Source organism: Felis catus, chromosome B3 (assembly GCF_018350175.1).
Source record: "Felis catus isolate Fca126 chromosome B3, F.catus_Fca126_mat1.0, whole genome shotgun sequence".
NCBI lineage: Eukaryota > Metazoa > Chordata > Mammalia > Carnivora > Felidae > Felis > Felis catus.
In genome coordinates, this window is record NC_058373.1 from 51,553,192 (window position 1) to 51,575,440 (window position 22,249).

Genomic DNA, 22,249 nt, shown 5'->3' on the forward strand with positions numbered 1-22,249 from the left:
CAGGTTATGAGGCATCAGTCAGGTGCCTGTCTGGCTGAGCATAAGGACTGCTGAGGGTAGGAATAGATCATTTATTTTGGTGGATGAGGAGGCTGACCCAAGGCAGAGCTCGCCATCAGGGTAGAGCATGAGTCCTGCAGCTAGCAAGGGATACATTGGCATTTTCTTTGTTCAAGACTAGTGGGTTTGGGGAAGACAAAAAAAAAAAAAAAAAAAAAAAGAAGACTGGTGGTTTGCTTATAAAAAGCAATATATACTCATTAGGGCAGGAGTCCAGATCACTGAAATGTTTCATTCTACTACCCTTCCTAAAACATTGGTTCTTTTCTTCCAATTGAGTGTATTTCTTCCCTGCAGCTTTGGTTGTATCCGGCCGAGGGCTTAGCAGATAATAAGCAGGGGACACTACTGGCTGGACTGAGTCCACATGACCTGTATAATTGTCCATCGTCACTGCTACCACTGCTCCCCAATTTCTTTCTGCTACCGATGATCTCATTCTATGCCAACCAATGGTCATTTGTCTTCATCCTTCTTGACCTCTGCTGAATCTGTGCCTGGCCCTTACTCATGCCATGTTTACACAGAAGGCTGTATTGTCCACTTGGTACTGGGAACAATTCCATTCCTGAGTCTGAGGCAAACAGCTTCAGAATTCTGCATGAAATTTAAACCACTGAGATATTTATACGTGTAAACCCAGTTTTTTTTTTCAAAATATAAATATATCCAAGGTGGCTAAAGAGGGCTGAGACTCACACTTCATTGTTAATGATTTTAATTATTTCATTTTTCTCCTACCATCTACCTTTAAGCCACACTGGAAGGAATGAAGAAATGCTGGCTTTGACAAGTTTAGATGGAAGGAAAAGTCATCTGGATGATGAGGGAATCATGCAGGAGGGCTTTGGTCAAATGAAGAGCAGAATGAGGATACCAGAGATGAACCTAGTTTTCAGACTCTTGCCAAAGCTCAACCTTGTCCATGTACACATATCTAGGCTCCCTTTCCCTCCCCTCACACCTGCCGTGGGCTTTTCTTCCTCTGGCTGACAGCCCTGGAAGAGAGACACCTTCCATGCCTCAGAGCGGCTTCAAATAAAAATAAACATATACATTATTTTCTTCCCTCCAAACAAGTCGGCAGGGATCTCAGAAGGGAATCCTTGGCTCCTTTTCAGGACTGATCTCAGAGTTTCAGTTGCAAATGCTCAGTTGCAAAGTACATCTGCCTCCCCCATCTCATCCGCCCATGAGCCACAGGGAGCGATGTTACTTACCTAGCTCTGCCCTGATTAAAACTTGGGTTCATGTAAAATTATAACTTCCAGGACCCACCTGTTCTGGAATGTTCTTCTGCTAGGATAAGACTGAATCACATGACAGCTGAGGGAACACTTCTCTCCTTCTTCTCATGTTCTATCGTTGACCCCTTAAATAGTAACTTCTGCCCACACTTTGTCCTCTCAGGAAAGTGAGAAAGCAGCTCCCAGTGCTGCCCTTTGGTGAGCAGTGACTGATATGACCAGGCAGAAGGGTAAAGGTCACACTGCTTTCTCACTCTCTCTGGCTGAGAACTGCCTGCACCTTCTCCTCACTGATTGTGTTCCTAAGAAGCAAGTTGATCTTGAGTGGGACTCAGGCCTACTTTCTGGAGGCTGATGTTTCTCTGGGCCTCCTCTCTGAGTGTAATAGGGAATGAGGGTGGAGAGGCAGAGGCAGGTCAAGTATGCTCTGCAGAACAGCTTTCCCTACGTACAGGTAGAGCTGAAGGCCCTACCTAGACCAAAGTACAAACAGTGTTCTCTAGTGCAGCTTTATCATTAATAAAAAATTGTCATTTTATTCCCACTAGATATGCATGCCTATTTCTCAACTGATTCAGAATCAGAGAGGAGGAAGCATGTGATTGATCAGGTCCCTACGATTTCAGTGGTGTTTTAGGGAGAATTGCTCAGCAAAGGCTTCTACTCCCTTGCTTCTCAGAATCCTCTGAAGAGCAAGAACCCATTGTGATATGTCTTCTTAGAGATCTAGCGCCCACCCTCACCTCTACCCCTCATCTTCGCCTTCCCCCAGCCCCATGTGAGACCTGGGGTTTGTCAAATGTATTAAGTGGACTGGAGAACACCTACAGTTGGTGATGAGGACCCAGTCACCTGCAAGTTACTTCCTGTTCTGCTCCCTTTCAGTGTTCCCCAGGCTCTGATTTGGGCCACATTGTGGATTACCAGTGTATTTGCAATGCTCTAAGGGCCCTCAATCCAAGATACACTTAACTCTACGTGGTTTCCCTGCATCGTTATCAATAATAAGAAAGAGTGGACCATTTAAACAATTTACTATTCATTATTCCTTAGGAAAAAACCACTGTGGCAATTCTATAATTTATTATTTATCAATAGGACCTTTCATAAGACTAAATATTTTTATCTTTCAAGCAAAAATTTGATGGATTATCTTTAAAGAAAGATGCACTTTTGTTTCTTATATTACAAGTGTTTCTTATATTGCAAGTTTAGAATAATAACTCTAGAATTCAATTACATTGTCAGAGTTATCTGGCACAAACCATTATTGCAATGTCTCATAAAAAGCAATGAGACAAAAAATAACCATTGTTTTTATGACTGGAGTATTGGCTGGCTGGTATCATGGCCATCTTCCAATTAGAATAATTATATTCCATCTATATATTTCTACCTATGATTTAGCTGGACTGATCTGTAATAGGAAAAGCCATGTCTCGGACTTCTGAGGTCTTTGGCTTAGAAAAATTTCATGCCATTCCACTCTAGAAGTGTATTTTTAAAATTAATGATAAAACAATTTTAATAACCCTATTTTCCAGCTGACCAAATTTTCTACCATAAAGGCTACAGAATGACATTTATTTGCATGACTTGAGGTAACATAATATTTAAATAGAGATTGCACATTTTTCTAAACTATGTTGCTGTAAGATATTACTGTTAACATATCTTTTTAAAATTTTTTTAAATGTTTATTCATTTTTTCAACAGAGGGACAGAGACAGAGAGATCTCACAAACCCTGAGATCATGACCTGAGCCTACGTTGGGCACTTAACCGACTGAGCCACCCAGGTGCCCCTACTGTTAACATTTCTAAGCAAACATGTTCTTGTATCTGATGCTTACAGAAAATGCTTAAGTACCTGCACTATTCTGAACACATATGAGTGGGTGACAATTCTGTGTGAAAATATTTGAGAAAGAGTGTTGCTCAGTCATGAAAAATCATATATGCTGAAAGAAATCTGAAATTAACTATGTAGGTTCCCTCCTGACCCCATCAATAACCCAGGATTGAAAATTTGGCATTCTGTTGCCTTTCTTTTTTGTGCTCCCCTATCTTGGTAGTTTCTTTTTTCTTTTTTTAAGTTTCTTTTTACTTATTTTGAGAGAGAGATAGCAAGCAGGGGAGGGGCAGAGAGAGAGAGAGGGAGACAGAATCCCAAGCATGCTCTGTGCTCAGAGCTACCCAGGTGTCGCTACCCAGGTGTCCCTACCCCAGTAGTTTCTTATGTGAACTTCTCAGTTACTGTCTCCTTTTCATTCCTTTGGTCACATTTGTCCCCCTTCACTGAGATTTTCGCAAGCTACAGTGCTGTTAAACCAAGGCAAGAAAGGCCCCTGTGCTGCCTCTCTTCTGACCGTGTTCTTCTCCACAAAGTAAGGATACTGTACAGCTGAGGGACATATGGTATATGGGCCTCTGTTTTTACTTTTGCCTGAGCCCTACTAGCGTTAGCAAGAGGACTAACTGACCTCCCTATGCCTAGAATTTTTCAACATTAGAGCCTCCAACTCCTAAAGTGCAATGAGGACACATCAGTGGTATTTTACATTTTTCTTAATGTTTATTTATTTTTTGAGAGAGAGAGAGCACGAGCCTGGGAAGGGCAGAGAGAGGGAGACACAGAATCTGAAGCAGCTCCAGAATCTGAGCTGTCAGCACAGAGCCTGAGACGGAGCCCGAACCCATGAACCACGAGATCATGACCTGAGCCGAAGTCGGACGCTTAACCAATTGAGCCACCCCGGCGCCCCATTGTTATCTTAGGTTTTAGCTTTAAGAATCTTTGGAAATGTGCTTCGAGGTTTTACCCTCAATTATTCATTTTGTGTCATTCATGGAGGTAAAAAAGAGTGTAGCTAGTATAAATGACTAACTGCATTGGTAAGTCTATCAATATCTCAAACCAATCAAATTACTGAGGAGTCCAGAGTCACATTTCTACATACTAGCTGAGAGCAAGCAAACCAATCTGCCAGCGATATCTGCAAAGCCTCCATGCAGCACATTACCTCATTTGACCTTTACAACAACCCCCCCCCCCCACCTCCAGGGCAGCTAGGTACAATATCATTCACTTTTCCGGATGAGACATGCTCAGAGAAGGGAAATTAGTGAGTTGCCTAAAATTAGACAGCTAATAAATGGCAGAGTATCCTAAGGCTTGACTCCAAGTTTTTGCTTCTAGGGGGTATCTGATCCAGACTTAGACTCTAAGACATACAGGTGTGCTTTTTATACTTGCAAAAACTACTCTAAGAAAATGCATTTGGCTGTCAGCTCTGGTTTGGCACTGACAAAGTTTCTTGGGGAAGTCGTCCAACAGAGGCAGGCCTCAGTTTCCTTCTTTAAGATTATTAAAGTAGATGATCTCCAGGGCTTCTTCCAGCTCTGTGGTTCTTTTACAGTCTATACCCCAGATTGCATTCCACGTGTGTGAAAGCAGCCTTCAACCCTGGGCAGCACCACTGTGTTATATTAATGAGACTCTACCAAATGGCCCCAGGTGACCTCCATCCTCCAAGGTTAATCATATCAAGTAGCACCTGTTTAATCAGAAGTTAAACATGAACACTGGGGACAAAAAGGCAAACCAACAGCAGTTTTTGTTGTTGTTGCTGTTTCCAAACATTTCTAGGGACAAGACCACAGGGCAATATTTTCCATAGTATACCTATTCCAAGGGATATTAATAGGATCTCCTTGAAAAGGGAGGTTTTGGATCACTTGGCTGAACAATATCAAAAAATTTTCCTTTGTAGAGACCCTTTAATACTTAGAGGGATTATTAATTATTAATCTCCAGGAGGAAGATTTCTCACGTCTGAAAACTAATGCTTAGAATATAGCTTTGGAAAACCTTTGGGAAAGCATTTAGGACACACTGATTGTTGCTAGCACCTCAGAACTTATGCCTAAAGCAAAATGTAGCTTTTGGTGATGTCTTTATTATGTACTAAATGTGATACAAGATGATGAGGCTATTTGTTCCCCAGGAAACCCAAATGTAAGAATTTACCTGCCTACATGTCAGTTCCTCAAATAAACCCCTAGAAGATAATATACTTAATGCGATGCCTAATCAGATATGTCATGGTAATTGGGGGGAATGATGCCAGTTGTTTTAAAAGTTCTACAAGAGGAGGGATGCCTGGTTGGTTCAGTCAGTTAAGTGTCCGACTTCAGCTCAGGTCATGATCTCACGGTTGGTAAGTTTGAGCCTGACATGGGGAGCCTGCTTTGGATTCTGTGTCTCTGTCTGTCTCTGACCCTTCCCTACTCGCTCTCTCTCTCTCTCTCTCTCTCTCAAATAAATAAACATTTAAAAAAAGAGAGAGAATACCTGAAAGTATTAAAAAAAAAATTCCACAAGGGAAGCACCTGGTGACTCATTTGGTTGAGCATTCTCTCTCTCTCTGTTCCTCCCCTACTCATGCTTTATCAAAATGAATAAACCTTCAAAAAAAAGTTCCACAAGAGGTGTTTGGAAATTGAATTCTGGACTAGATGTGACCAACAGAAGGAAGTGTTCTTATTAACTAATGGTCATATTCACTTTTTTAATTGAAAACAGCTTCACTCATTTACATTTTTTTAATGTGTACTTATTTTTAAGAGAGACAAAGCACAAGCAGGGGAGAGGCAGAGAGGGAGGGAGACACAGACACTCAAGCAGACTCCAGCCTGTGAGCTGTCAGCACAGAGCCTGATGCAGGACTCAAACACATGAGCCGTGAGATCATGACCTGAGCCAAAGTCGGACGCCTAACAGACTGAGCCACCCAGGAGCCCCCTTTACATTTTTTTTTTAAGTAGGCTGTATGCCCAGTGTGGGGCTTGAACTCACGACCCTGAGATCAAGAGTCTCGTGCTCTACTGACTGAGCCTGCCAGGCACCCCTCATTTACATTTTTTATCAAACTTAACTCTTAATGACTTTTAGCTATTTTTGAAAGTCACATCTATCACTGTGGCAGATCATATTTTTTTAAGATGCCTGCACTAATTCCATCTCACATGCTCTTCTTACAATGAGACCTTTAGCCAGATTATAAAGCTGCTGTGCACTCTTGCCTTGCTCTCATGGGACCCTCACTCACAGAATTCAACTACCATGCTGGGAGGAAGTCCAAACAAGCCTGTGCAGAGGGACTGCAGTGACAGACCATATGGAGGTGTGCCTAGTCAATTGCCTGTGTCAACTGCTAGACCTCTGAGTGAGGATGTCTCCATCTGATTCCAACCCTCAGCCTTTGAATCACTCCACCCTTCTTCCCAGCTGTAAACCCTACTGGCCTATTGCAATCCCTGCCTTATGCCAGATCTCTTTTATTTTTTAATGTTTATTTATTATTGAAAGACAGAGAGAGTCAGAGCGTGAGCAGGGGAGGGGCAGAGGGAGAGGGAGACACAGAATCTGAAGCAGGCTCCAGGTTCTGAGCTGTCAGCACAGAGCCCGATGCGGGGCTCGAACTCACAAACCACGAGATCAGGACCTGAGCTGAAGTCAGAGGCTTAACCAACTGAGCTACCCAGGCGCCCCTGCCAGATCTCTTTTATAAGCTCCAAAGGACACCTAGAGCTTTGGGACATCCCCAGAATCTGAATTCTTTCAATGTTGAAACATGGATTCAAAGGTCATTCTCAAATTAAACTTACTGATCCTGATAAATGTGCTGGTGCCATAGGGCAGTCTTGATTAGACTTCTCAGCAGAAAATTAGTCTGAGAACCAGAAATGGGTCATTTGCTCTATGGGATCCCACCAAGTTTCCAGGAATATATCCTTTTATCAGTTCATAAATGGCTTAGATTCCTGAGAATTCTGGGCTCTGTGACTGACCATTTATCACCCACCACCACTTCTGAAATGTACATTCATAGCAATCTGTGAAAAAAACAATTTCTTATTTGTTTATTGTTTTTTAAGATATATCTTCCATGAATTGATTATTGTTTTAATGATTGTCTTCCCTTCTAGACCGGAAGGCTCCCTGGGGGAGGCTCTGCCTGTCTTATTAGTCGTTCTCTCGGCTGCATTCAACACAGTGCCTGGCACACATCAAGTACACAATAATACTTATTCAATGAATTAACTGTATCCCATTCATTTAGTCTGTGCACATACATTAAACACCTACTATGTGTCGGGTATTGATCTTGGAGGTAGGGATAATGTTATGAGCAATGTAGGCCCAACTCCTCTCTTATGGCACTGACAGTGTAGTGAGGGGAGGGGACTGGAGAAATACCCAAGTAAACATGTCAACTCAGTAATTTCAGGTAGTGTTAGTAGCTATGAAGAAAACAAAACTGTCTGGTGATCGAGGGGAAGGTCAGGGGTATCCCTTAGAAAGACTCTTATCAGTGGGCTAATGAATGACGGGGAGGCAGATGTTTATGGAAAGGAAAGAGCAGTAACAGTGGGATGCGTGTTCTAGTAGCAGATATAATCAGTGCAAAAGTCCAGAATTTGTTTGACTTAAAGGATATGTTACATTGAGAACACAGGGTAGCTGGACCTTAGTGGAAGAGGACCACGTGGTAGGGGATAAAGTTGAGATGCTGGCAGAGGCAGAGCAGGGAAGGTCTTGGAAGCCGTGATAGAAAGTGATTCTAGAGGGTGCAGAGGAGTAAGCTGTAATATGGGTTCAAGGAGCCTGTCCCTTGTGGACCCAAAATAACATGTAAATACGCACACATGAGGAACAGAAACTTCACTGGTTACAGCTGCAATCTTCCAGCTGCTACAGGTGCTAGTCTCAGACCAGGCCTCTGAACTTGAGAACACCTGACCTCACTGCTGCCTTTCTTTGGGATCAGGTGCCAGCAATATAGCATGCCAGGGACTGGTCAGCAACTCACTAGCTCTAGAAATTTGGAGTTCTGAGTTCTTTGGGGGCAGATATCAACCTGATTTGACATCATTATAGTTGTAATAATAAAAACCAGCTCGAGCTACTTTACTGCAGTATCAGGAATCAAGCATTAAAAAAACTATTTGGGGTTGGTGAGGCTGTGACAGTCCAAGGGCCCCCTCCTCCAAAGCCAGGCCCCAGGCCTGTCTCTTTAAGGACTTCCCTCTGGACTAACCCTCCCACAGACTCCTCCCTCTGCCTATTTATACCTGAAGCAGCAACTCACCACAGCTTTTGTTTCCAGACTCGGACCTTAGTCTTGTCTTCTGTGGTGGAGAACGCTTCTGGATCCTATGGATGGGACTTCATAGGTATGTGTCTGGAGAAAGCGGGGAATGGAAGGGGATGGGGGTATATGAGGGTACATGGTGGGGTGAAGAGGTTGAAAAGATTAAGCGGGACAAAGGACTCAAATAGCTTTGTAATCAGATGAGGTTAGAGTTAGCTGGAATGTTCAAGGGAGATAAAGCAGAGATTGGGTACAAACTTAGAACAGGTGAACCTAACATGTGTACATATTACGTTAAGTCACTGTGGGGGCGCCTGGGTGGCTCAGTTGGTTAAATCTCCAACTCTTGATTTCAGCTCAGGTCATGAGACTAGGGTCATGGGTTCGAGTCCTGTGTAGGGCTCTGCACTAACAGCATGGGGCCTGCTTGAGATTCTCTCCCCTCTGCCACTCCCTTGCACATGCTGTCTCTCAAAAAAAAAATATTATTTAAAAATATATATAAAAGGTAACTGTGAAAAATAGCCCATGACTTGTCACTTTGTAACCAGTAGCTTGGTCCTTTAAGAGAGGAAACAGAATTCGAGCTTTGGGGCAAAGTTCTGCAAATACATGAAGTATTTTATGTGAACATTTCAATTCAGTGGTAACCCCTTTACTCCTAAAGTTCAATGATTTTGCAATGATCGGTGACCAGCAAGAGCCTTGCAGGTTAATAAATAGTGGGAGAGGAGTTCCAAGCCAGTTACCATGCCAAGTGTGAAATTTCAAAATAATCACAAGGAATTTAGACATCATCTAAAGGAGGCAAAGCTGACCCACTTTCCTGGATGTATTTTGTATCATGAAGACCCTCAGGTGGGACGTGCTATCTCCACTGGCCCATTCCTCATCACTCCCTAGCACTCCCCTCTCATCAGCCAGTTTCACGGAATTGTGTTACTTGGGTGGGCCCTGGAGAGGTTGAGGTTGTGAACACTGGTCAACTAAGAAATCTGCCAACAATTGGATAATATTGGGGTGGGTGATGTAAGTGTTGGAGTGAAAAGAGAATTTGTTCAGACAACTGGAATAGAAAAAAATATATAATTTTAATTTGGTGCTATATTTCTTCCCTAAAGCAGTTTAACAGAAACTCTCTCATCAATCCCAACAATTCTGTGGGGTAGATTTTACAAATGTAACTATTCCCATTTTACAGATTGAGAAACGGAGGCAATTTTAACACTCACACCTTGATTCAAAAAAAAATCCTCTGAGGGGCTCCTGGGTGGCTCAGTTAGTTAAGCACCCAACCCTTGATTTTTGCCCGAGGTCATGTTCTCATGGTTTGTGGGATCAAGCCCCACATCAGGATCTATGTTGGCAGCACAGAGCCTGCTTGGGTTTCTCTCTCTCCCTTGCTCTGTCTGCCCCTTCCCCTCTCCCTCTCCCAAAACAAACATAAAAAAAAAAAATCGTCTAAAACCTGGGCTCTATTAGAGATTACAATAAACAAACAACATAAATCGTGCCTTGCAAGCAGGTGTGCCCTACCGTTTAATAACAATGATCCCCTGAGGTGCTTTGGTTCACCAGGAATCTGAGGACTAACTTTCTAGCAAATTTTATAAAGGTTGTAAGGACTTCTCATTTCCTCTTTCTTCCCTCTTTTTACTTCCAGTAATTTCTTCTTTGGTTTTTCTCAATTCCTCTTTTTTCCAAAACAAGAAAGTCTACTCCTTTTTGCTCCTTTTCATTTGGTTGGTTTGGTGGTGTTTTTTGTTTTTGTTTTGGGTTTTTTGTTGTTGTTCTTTACAATTAAGGATCATACTGATTGTTAGCTGATGACACTTTAGCATGGATACATTTACATGTCTGTGTTACACTGGCCAATTATTTGCATTTGAGGACTATCACAAATGAAAGGCTTTGCTCTGTTTAAAGGATTAAGACTCTGGTGAGGAGTATTTTTTGGTGGGGAGTGATACATAATCAGGCAGCCTTCACTCTCAAGGCTAGATGGAAAGTATACTTGATTCACCTTTTGGAACCTGGAAGAAAAGCCTTTGCCTCCCTTCACTGTTGAGGAAGAGGGGGTTGGAACTCTTTCTCCTGTCAGTGAAAAGAGAAAGCTCTAGAAGGAGTAAGCTGTTATGGTTGTAGAGTCACAGTACCCACCTCCCACTCCCCCCGCCACCCACCCTGCTGAAAGCAAGGTTGACCCCAGTTTCGTTCAGAAGGATTAGCCTCTTGGTTCATTTTTCATTTGTCCTATTTACTGTTCTAATTTAATATTCACTGCACCTTTCCCAGGGTAACTCCACTCCTTCCTTGAGGTTTTCTCCACTCCAGAAAACTTCCTTAAATTTCCTGTGATTCCACCCTCTGGTGACAAAGTTTTTGTGGCAGAGAGTGTGATTTGGGGACAAAGATTTTCCTGGCTACCCTAAAACAAAACGGCTCTCGGGCTCACATACAAAAGGCAAACGAAATTAACAATCTCATTTTGGTCTTTAATGAGCACTTGGTACAAACACTCTGTTATTTAAACTTTTACTTACTGAAACATTGTAAGAATGGTACAGAGAATTTCTGTATACCCTGTACCCAGATTCACTAGTTTTTCAACATTTACCACATCTGCTTTATTATTCTCTCCCTCACACCCCTGCCTTGTTTTATTTTTTTCTGGACCATTTGAGAATATGTAGCAAGTATCATGCTCTTTGAGTGCATATTTCCTAAGAACAAGGATGTTCTTTTACATAACCATAATAAAACAAATTCCAGAAATTTAATCTTGATAGAATAATTTAATCTACAGTATGATTCCAATTTTGTCAATTGTCCAAATAATATTCTACCCTCCCTATAAAATTGTATCATGTCTTTTAGTCTCGTTTAATCAGGAATAGTTGCTGTTTATCTTTCATGACTTCGACATTTTTGAAGACTAGACTGTTTATATTACATGTTCTATTGGTTCATCTAGTGTTTCCTCATAATTACATTCAGATTATGCATCTCTGGGTGGAATTATTACACTGGTGATTTTGTGTTCTCTCCAGATTGTCCTATCTGGAGTCATATGAGATCAGTCTGCATCTAATAGGTGATGACAATTTTAACCACCCAGTCATTATTTATTTCTTCTCTGTATATTTATTGTACACTTGAAATCAAGCCATCTTTGGAAAGACCATGAGTTCATACAAATATCCTGCTCCTCATCAAACTTTCTCCCCAAATTTAGCATCCATTCTTGTTCACACCAATCTTTTTCATGATGGCTGCAAAATGGTAATTTTCCAATTATACCACCACTGCCTCTACATTTATCAAATGACCTCTGTTAAAAGGAAGAGTCTTCTTCCCCTCTAGTCCATTTTATGTATGTTTACAGCTTTAGTGATGAAATTCACATACCATATAATTCACCCTTTCAACATGTACATTCACTGGGGGGTTATTTCTCTTTATTACAGGAAAATACACCTAGGAAATTTGCCATCTTAACCATTTTTAAGTGTACAGTTCAGTGGTATTAAATACGTTGATACTATGAAACCATCTTTATCTATTTTCATAAGTCTTTCATCTTGTAAAACTCAGACTGTATACCCGTTAAACAATAACACTTTATCCCCGCCCCTGGCAACCACTATACTCTGTGTCTCTATGGCGTTCACTACTCTGACTACCTCAGTGGGATCACACAGTATTTGTCTTTTTGTGACTGGCTTATTTCATTCTGCACGATGCCCTCAAGGTTCGTCCGTGTTGTAGTATATTGCGGGATTCCCTTCCTTTTTAAGGTGGAATAGTATTCCATTGTATGGATACACCACATTTTGTTTATTCGTCTATTGATGGACACTGGGTTGCTTGCACGTGTTAACTGTTGGAAATACTGCTAAGAACATGGGTGTACAAATACCTCTTCAAAACCCTGCTTTCAATTCCTTTGAGTATATGTCCCAAAATGGAATGGCTGGATCATAAGGGAATTCTGTTTTTTGTTTTTAGAGGCAGTGCTATGCTGTTTGCCACAGCAGTTGTGCTATTTTATATTCCCCGCAACAGTGCACAAAGGTTCCAATTTCTCCACATCCTCACCAACACTTCATGTTTTCTCTTTTTTTGATAGTAGCATCCTTATGGGTATGAGGTGGTATTTTTTTCTTTTATTTTTTTTAATCAAAAAATTTTTGAGAGAGAGAGAGAGGGAGGGAGACAGTGTGAACAAGGGAAGGACAGAGGAGGAGACACAGAATCTGAAGTAAGCTCCAGGCTCTGAGCTCTCAGCACAGAGCCTGACGCAGGGCTCCAACTCCCAAACCGTGAGGTGATGACCTGAGCCAAAGTCAGATGCTTAACCGACTGAACCACCCAGGCACCTCAGTATGAGGCAGTATCTTAACTGTGGTTTTGATTCATTTCCCTAATGATTAGTGATGTTGAGTATCTTTTCATGTGCTTGTTGGCCGTTTGTGTATCTTTGGAGAAATGTCCATTTAGGTCCTTTGCGCATTTTTTAATTGGGTTGCTTGGGTTTTTTCCTGGTGAATTTTAGGAGTTCTCTATGTATTTTGGATATTAATTTCTTATCAGATAGATGATTTGCAAATATTTTCTCCCATTCTGTGGGTTGTCTTTTTACTCTGAATAGTGTCTTTTGCACAAAGTATCTTAACTTTCATGTATCCCAGCTTGCCTATTTTTTCTTTTTCCTGTGGCCTTTACTGTCCTATCTAAGGAATCATTGTCAAATCCAGTATCATGAAGTTTTGTCTAATTTTTGTGCCTAAGAGTTTTGTTATATTGAGTCTTAGATTTAGGTCCTTGATCTATTTTGTGTTAATTTTTGTATATGGTTTTAGACAAAGATATGTACTGCCCCATTGGATGAAGCAAGGGTAGAAAAAAAAAGCCCTGAATCTAGTAAATAAGTAATAAATAAGTGTACATTGTGCCATTCTCTTTTCTTATGTATAGTTGCTTCTGTTTTTTTTTGTTTTTTTTGTTTTTTTGTTTTTTTTTTAATCCCACCCTACCAACCTCGCCCATTCCAGCCCCACCAACTCTGGGTCATCACTGGGGACAAGTCTGTCAGGGAGGTTCTGTTTACTGGATAGTGAACCCTCCTGAGGGAGAGACCTGGGCCATTTTGGTCACTATCATGTCCTCAGCATCACCCAGCCCAGTGTGACAAATGGATGAACCAGTGAAGGAGTACACTCACTGTGTAGACAAGTCATCATCAATTTAGAAGAAAATACTAGGTGGCTCAGTCAGGTAAGCATCCAACTTCGGCTCAGGTCTTGATCTCAGTTGGTGAGTTCGAACCCCATGTGGGGCTCTGCTGATAGCTCAGAGCCTGGAGCCTGCTTCAGATTCTGTCTCTCTCAAAAATAAGTAAACATTAAAATTAAAAAAACCTAAATATTGTGTTCAGGTTTGTACTATGGACCAAGCTTGAGCTAATTGCATTATTATTAATAGTTGTGATTATTAGTAGTAACAACACCAAATAAAAAATTAATCCTAACAAGCCATGGGGTTTCTTGTTTTTCTTTAAATCCTCCACCCCTCCACTTTGCTCTCTCTGACCAACCTTCCCTTCCATCTTTCTTCCATATCCAACTCTTCATCCATTACTCTCCCCTCTCCTGCTCAAGGAAATACAGGACTCAACACAGTGAACCAACTAGATCTAACAGACACATATAGGACACTCTACCCCAAAACAATGGAAGATACATTCTTCTCCAGTGCACATGGGACATTTTTCAGCACAGGCCATATGTTAGACCACAGCTTAAGTCTCAGTAGATTAAAAAATTTAGAGGGTAGTTTGGGTGGCTCAGTCAGTTAGGCACCTGACTTGGGCTCAGGTCATGATTTCCTGGTTCAGGAGTTGGAGCCTCGCGTCCGGCTCTGTGCTGACAGCTCAGAGCCTGGAGCCTGCTTCAGATTCTGTGTCTCCTTCTCTCTCCCCCTCCCCCACTTGTGCTCTGTCTCTCTATCAAAAATAAATGTAAAAAAAAAAACTTAAAAAAATATTTTTTCCATCTCCTGCCTGACTGCAGTAGGAATAAAATATTCTTCAGTCCCAAGTGCTACCAGTGTGAAGACCCATGCAAAAAAGAAGAGAGAATATAGGAAATAGAACAGCGTGTATTAGCTGATCCTTAAGCCATTGGCTTAACTCAGGTTCTCATTGGTTCAAGGCTGGACATGATTGTGCTACAATGGTGCATTTGTGTAGTGTGCTTTTACTTCGAAAATATTTCTTTCATTCTCCCCTTTATTTACCAAAATAGCTTTATTCTTTTCACTGAGTCAACTGGCAGTTTTATTTGGACTATATTAAAACCATTTCCTGGGGCACCTGGGTAGCTCAGTTGGTAAAGCATCTGACTTCAGCTCAGGTCATGTTCTTTTGGTTAGTGAGTTCGAGCCCCTGCCTTGGGCTCTCTGCTGTCAGGGCAGAGTCTGCTTCAGATCCTCTGTCTCCCTCTTTCTCCGCTCCTACCCCAGTCGTTTGTGCATATGCACTTGCATGCTCTCTCTCTTTGTCAAAAAATAAATAAACGTTAAAAAAAAAAAAACACTGTCTAAATGGTTATGCCATGGTTTGAGTTTCCCAAGATACTACTACTGCAGATTTGACCAAGTTTATTATACTTAGTAATAAAAGATAAAGTGCATAAAGTGCACTAGTCTTAAGTATATAGTTTGAATTTTTACATATGTATATGTCTGGATAAGCAATATTTGAGATAAAATGATAGAATATTTCCTATACCTCATGAGATTCTCTTGTGTGTTTCTCATTCTATTCCCAGAAGAATTAATATTTTGATTTTCATCAACATTTTTCACTTTTGCTCTTTTTTTTAAGTTTATTTTTGAGAGAGCATGTGCAAGAGCATACCCATGAGCGTGGGGGAAGGGCAGAGAGAGGGGAAGAGAACCTCCAGCAGCTATGAGCTGTCCATGCGGAGCCCTATGCAGGGCTTGATCTCCCAAACCATGAGATCATGACCTGAGCTGAAATCAAGGCAGACGCTCAACCAACTGAGCCACCCCGGTGCCCCTACTTTTGCTTGTTCTTAAACTTGATATAAATGAGATCATATAATAGAACTCTTTTTGTCAGGCTTTCCTGTAACATAGTATCTGACATTTCTCTGTCTTGTTGCTGGAGTCAATTATTTCTTTAATAGATGGGTAGTATTCCATTATATAAATGTGTCACAATTTATTTGTTGATAAACATTTGGGTGGTTTTATCTTTTGGATATTATGAATACAGCTGCTGTGAATATAATGTACCAATGATACAACATTTGCACTCCTGTTAGAGATAAAAAAATAGAATTCCTGTATCATAAAGCAAATGCATATTTAACCCTAGTAGAAACTGACAAATGATTTTTCCAAAGAGATTATGTCATTTTGCATGCCCCCCTCAGCAATATATGAGATCCATATCCTTAAAAACACTTCATATTGTCAGTCTTCTAAATCTTAGCCTTTCTGGGGTGGGAATAGTAGTTTCTCATTGTGTCTTCATTCTCATTTCCCTAATGAGTCATATAAAGCCCTACTGAAATTTGCTTCATATGTTTATTGTCCATGTGGATACCCTCCATTTCCAAGTTCCTGTTCAAATCTTTTGCCCAATTTTTTATTGGATTGGTTGTTTTTATCAGTTTGTAGATTTTTTTTTTAACGGTGGTTTTGAATCCTTAGATATATGTATTACCAATATCTTCTGGTCTGTGACTTGCAAGCAAATTTATAGGTAAAAGGAATCTCGGATTCTTAACCTAAAGATTATAAGAAGACTGAGGGGAAAATTTTGAGGTATATTTGATCATGTTCTTATAAATGAAAGACATGAGTCATAATCTCAGATCAATTTTCTTTTTAAAAAAATTTTTTTTAATGTTTTTATTTATTTTTTGCAACAGAGAGAGACAGAGCATGAGTAGGGGAGGGGCAGAGAGAGAGGGAGACACAGAATCGGAAGCAGGCTCCAGGCTCTGAGCTGTCGGCACAGAGCCCGATGTGGGGCTCAAACCCACAGACTGTGAGATCATGACCTGAGCCAAAGTCAGACGCTCAACCGACTGAGCCATCCAAGCGACCCGCAGATCAATTTTCTTAAAGAACTATTTAGTTGAAATCAACTAGCCATTTATGAAGCATCTGTTAAAGCCTTCTAGACATTCCAAGGTAATAAAGATAGTCTTTTTCCATGAGGTGCTACTGTTGAGCAAGAAAGGCACAAGCAAGATGGTCAACCATCTTGGTCAACCAAGATGGCCATAGGATGTGAAAACACCTGTTGATGTGCAGTGGACATGTGAATGAACAGAAAACTAATTTGGCCTGAGAGGAGGCGATACTGGAGAAGGATGAATTTTGAAGATGGGGTAGGAGTTTTCCAGGGTTGGGTAGGCCTTGCAGGAAAAGGGAACGTAAGGAACAAATGCCCAGAGGAATGAAGGGCCCAAGTGCCAGGAGCAGCAGGAGTCAAGGGTGGTCAGAATGTAGAATGAGGGAGAGGACAAATGACTTGAGATAAAGCAGGAAAAGTTAGCCAAGTGAGGACGTGGAAAAACTTGTAGCACTGTTACAATTTGGGACTTTATCCTGTGTACTGGCAAGCCACCTGAGGATTTCGAAAGTATGGAAGTATTAAGATCAGATCTGAATAGATTAGATAGGATTAGAACAGGGGTTGTAATCCCTCTGGCTTTGAACCCCTTTGGAAGTTTGGTAAAACCAATAAATTCCAAGGAATAATAATTTTAAATGTATAAATTAAAATACATAGAGGGGTGCCTGGGTGGCAGTTAAGTGTCTGACTCTTGGTTTTATTATAGTTGAAACCTACATCTCAACATCATCTATAATTATTACTTTGAAATTATGATGGTTATTAGATCTACCGCTAGATCTTTTTGAAAATGTGCTAATGGTGGGGTGCCTGGGTGGCTCAGTCAGTTAAGCATGTGACTTTGGCTCAGGTCATTATCTCATAGTTGGTGAGTTCAACCCCTGCATCTGCTGTCACTGCAGAGCCTGCTTTGGACCCTGTGTCTACCTCCGTCTTCCTGTTCGTTCGTCCTCTCCCTCTCCCTCCTCCCTCCTCCCTCCTCCCTCCTCCCTCCTCCCTCCTCCCTCCTCCCTCCTCCCTCCTCCCTCCTCCCTCCTCCCTCCTCCCTCCTCCCTCCTCCCTCCTCCCTCCTCCCTCCTCCCTCCTCCCTCCTCCCTCCTCCCTCCCCCTCAAAATAATTATTGAAAACAACAACAAAAAAGAATCCATGGGGTGCCTGGGTGGCTCAGTTGGTTAAGTGACTGACTCTTGATTTCAGCTCAGGTCATGATCTCAGTTTGTGAGTTTGAGCATCGCATCAGGCTCTGTGCTGACAATGAGAAGCCTGCTTGGGATTCTCTGTCTCCCCCTCTCTCTTCCCCTCCCCCCCACCATTAGCACATTTTCAAAAAGATCTAGCGGTAGATCTAATAACATAATTTCGAAGTAATAATTATAGATGATGTTGAGATGTAGGCTTCAACTATAATGTGATATGAAAATATCTGTAATTACTATTGATGACATCATGCGTTCTAATACTATGGTTGTTTCTTACATTCATAACCAAAGAATACTAAATTTCAGTTAGATTTTACTGAAAATGTACTTTTCTCAGTATCATAGACCTAGTGAAGTCTGTGTATGTATTCCAGACTAAGGTTCCCTGTGATCAGAAGGATATCCTGGCTGATAGACTAAGGGGGAAGTCAGAGACAGGAAGGCCAGTTAGGAGGCCATCTCAGTGGTCCAGATAAGCCTGAATGGAGGTTGTGGTAAGAGGTGGAGGGCATGGTTGCTATTTGGAAATAGAATCCAGGTATGTGTGTTGGGAGAGTGAGGAAATGATTTGGGAAATGGGAGAGGGGAATGCCTAGGAGGAATTCTTTCAGGATCCCAGCTTGGGTAAGAGAGATGATGGCAATCCAAGCTATTACTAGCTCTTAGCTGGATTGTAGTAATCACCTACTAACTAGCTTGTAGGATATGGTCTTGCCTCACTAAGGTCTAATTTCCACAGAGCAGTCAGTGAACTTTTTAAAGATAAGATTACATAATGTCTCTGCTCAAAGGCATGCAATGGTCAAAGTCCCTCCATTAGCCCTTAAGGCTCTGTATAATATGGCCCTCCATCTTCTCTCTTCATCTTACTCCCTTCACCTCACCTACTCCCCTGCCTCCCCCATTTACTATGTTCTAGCAAGTTACTCTTCTCAAGTATACAAGGGAATGTTCTTGCTTTGGGCCTCTGCACGGACTCTTCTCTTCGTCTGAAACAGTCTTTCTTTAGATATGCACATGCTAACTGCCTTTAACCCCTTCACGTTATATCTACAAGGTCTATCTCCTCAGGGTGCCTGGGTGGCTCAGTTGGTTAAGCCTCTGATTTCAGCTCAGGTCATTATCTTATGGTTCCTGAGATCAGACCCTTCATGGGGCTCTCTGCTGTCAGCACAGAGCCCATTTCAGATCCTCTGCCTGCTCCCTTGCTCACACTTACTTTCTCTCAAAAATAAACATTAAAAAAAAAAAGCCCTTCCTCAAGTCTCAGTCTGTTCTATTTATTCCTGACTTTTAATATACCATATCACTTACTTAATTTATTATCTACCAGCTCTCAGTAGAATAGGAGGCCCTTGAAGACTGGGATCTTTGTTTTGGTCACTGTGGTTTCAAACATCCAGAACAGTGATTGTGCATAGCAGGTGCTCGATAGATACCGTATGAATGGATAGGGAATGATGATGTATCTCCAAGAAAGGAAAGGCAGGAAAGGAGCAGAAGTTTTTAGGAAATGAAGGAAATGCTATTGATTTACTTTTTTGAGAAAGGACCTTTAGGTTGTCCTAATGGGTGCAGCTAGTAGGTGGTATAGAGTTCAGGGGAAAGGATGAATGGCACAGAATTGTAAATATGGAAGCTGTTTAGCTTGTGGGGAATACTTGAAGATTGGTCTTGCCCAGAGAGTTCCTGTAGACTGATGAAAGAAAACTGGCAAATTTGGGGGGACAACTAACATTTAAAAAGTAGTCGAAAAAGGGGCATCTGGGTGGCTCAGGTCATGATCTCAAGGCTCCTGAGTTGGAGCCCTGCATCAGGTTCTCTGCTCTCAGCACAGAGCCTGCTTTGGATCCTCTGTCTCTCTCTGCCCTGCCCTTGCTTGCACTCTCTTCTCTCTTCTCTTCTCTGTCTCTGTCTCTGTCTCTCTCTCTCTCTGAAAAATAAACATTAAATAAAAGTTATTCAAAAAAAAGTAGTCAAAAAAGGAAGCGATAGCTTTTTCTACTATTTTTTTTTTTTTGCTATCAGAACACACAGAAATTAAATTTAAAAGTGGAAAAGTATATGTTCAGTGAAATTGGTAAGACAAAGTATTTTTAAATTAGATTTTAAAAACGTAATGGATTTTTCTAATTTTGGCAACAGTGCTCTTGTAAAACAGTGTGTTTTGGGGAGTGTTCAAAATGTTTTCTTTCAGCATTTATTTGTGTTGTGTATTTTCTAGCTGATGTGACACCAAGGCATCAGGGTCAAATTTCTTTGAATTTTTGAGTGTCAAAGGAGACAGGGTATTACCTGTTTTAATTCTAAGCAATCATGTATTAAAATGTACTCAGAAGCTTAAGTGTGAGATGCAGAGACTGATGCAAAAAGTTGCAAAATTCTAGGGTCTTGTATTTTAAGAGAATGTATCAAAGTACAGAACAGTCATATAGTGCACTGAATTTAGAGAACTCATGTATAGGTGCTGAACAAAAGAAAGGAGGACTAGGTGTGAGAGAGGATTTAAATTGTGCAGGCATTCATCTCTGCCATTCCCCCCCAACGACTGACTCTCTCTCTCTCTCCCCCCCCCTCTCTCTCTCTCTCTCTCCCCCCCCCCTCTCTCTCTCTCTCTCTCTCCCCCTCTCCCCCTCTCTCTCTCTCTCTCCCTCTCCCCCCCTCTCTCTCTCCCCCCCGTCTCCCCGTCTCCCCTTTCTTTGTTTCCTCTTGTTTCTTCTTGTTTCCTCTTCTTTTTGAGAGACAGCGAGAGATTGAGAGAGGGAAAGACCATTCCAGAGGCAGAGGAAGAGGAAGAGAGAGAGAATCTTAAGCTCCGCTCCCACCGTGGAGCTTGACATGGAACTCAATCTCACAACCATGAGATCATGACCTGAGCCAGAGCTGAAATCAGGAGTCGGTCACTTAACCGAGTCACACAGTCATCCCAGCTACTATCTTTTATTACGTGAGCATGAAAAGCAAGCCTTGAAGAGGCCATTTGTTAGTTAATATTTTTCACGTGCTGTTCGTGCAAGCCTTTCACTGTGTTGTGTCATTCTAGTGTTGCATGTAAACTTTTGTAATCAACATATTCCATTTAAAAATTTTTTGGAGATTTTGATTGAGATTGCATTGATTTTGTAGATTGAAAAACCTTCTCTTCAAAACACTGGGGTTTCCTATCCAGGAAACATTGTCTGTCTCTCTAGCTATTTTGTCTTCTTTTCTGTCATTGTTTTTTCCATGTAAGTCTTTAACATTTTTCATTAGGTTTACTTCTTTTTTAAATTTTTTTTACATTCATTTTTGAGAGACCGAGACAGAGCACAGGTGGGGGAAGGGCAGAGAGAGAGGGAGACACAGAATCTGAAGAAGGCTCCAGAATCCGAGCTGTCAGCACAGAGCCCGACGCGGAGCTCGAACTCACAAACTGCGAGATCATGACCTGAGCTGAAGTCGGATGCACAACCGACTGAGCCACCCAGGCGCCCCTCATTAGATTTACTTCTAAGTGATGTGATGATTTTGTTGCTGTTGTGAATGGATCTCCTTCCCCTAATATTCTCTAACTGGCTATTGTTGGAGTATTAGAAACTATTAATTTTTCAAATATTGATCTTATATTGAATTTCCTCATTAGTTCTAATAGTTTTACCATAACTTCGGAAATAGGTTTTGTTTCCTCTTTTCCATTGACTTGTATTTTAGTGTTTCAGTGTGTGTTAACTAAAACCTTAAATAGTGAATAGCAGTGGTGGAGGTATTCTTGTTTTTTTTACTTTCAAGGAAATTCTTGCTTTGAATGTTTCACGATTAGGTATGACGCTTGCTGTAGTGTTACATAGAATTCTCGATAAGGAAGTTTTACTCTCTTAGCTTTCTTTGACATTTTGATAGGGATGGAATTAAATTTTGTCAAGTGTACTTTTCAGCCTAAGATGATCATTTGGTTTCTATTTCCTTTAAATGGATAGTATGGTGATTTGTATTAATAGACTTCATAGGGGCTCCTGGGTGGTCAGTTGGTTGAGTGTCTGACTTTTGATTTTTGGCTCAAGTCATGATCTCAGGGTTAGTGAGATTGAGCCCTGTTTTGAGTTTTGGCCTGACAGATGGGAGCCTGTTTGGGTTTCTCTTTCTTTCCCTGCCCCTCCCCTGCTCTTTCTTCTTCTAAAGTTAAATAAACTTTTTTTTTTAATGTTCTAAAGAAATAGACTTCATTATTTTGAAGCAGTTGTGTATTCCTACAATAAATTCTCTTAGTCGTGATGTAATATATTCCTTTACCACACTACCATATTCTGAGCTGATACTGTATTTGGGATTTTTGCTTCTATGTTTATAAATGTGAGTTGTTTCTTGTGGGTATTTTTTTTTTTTTGAAGGGGAGACAGAGACAGTACTTTCCATTTTGGTTTGTGATCAGGATT

The 22,249-nt window shown here is 41.2% G+C and overlaps 1 protein-coding gene across 1 annotated transcript in view; it reads left to right on the forward strand.

The window, feature by feature from the left end:
• The first annotated feature begins 8,400 nt into the window (after positions 1–8,400).
• The window catches only part of FAM214A (family with sequence similarity 214 member A), a 115,124-nt gene continuing 101,275 nt past the window's right edge, over positions 8,401–22,249 (forward strand). Inside the window, exon 1 of the mRNA XM_045059295.1 lies at positions 8,401–8,546. The gene's annotated coding sequence lies outside the window, so the exon portion shown is untranslated. The remainder of the gene's footprint in view (positions 8,547–22,249) is intronic.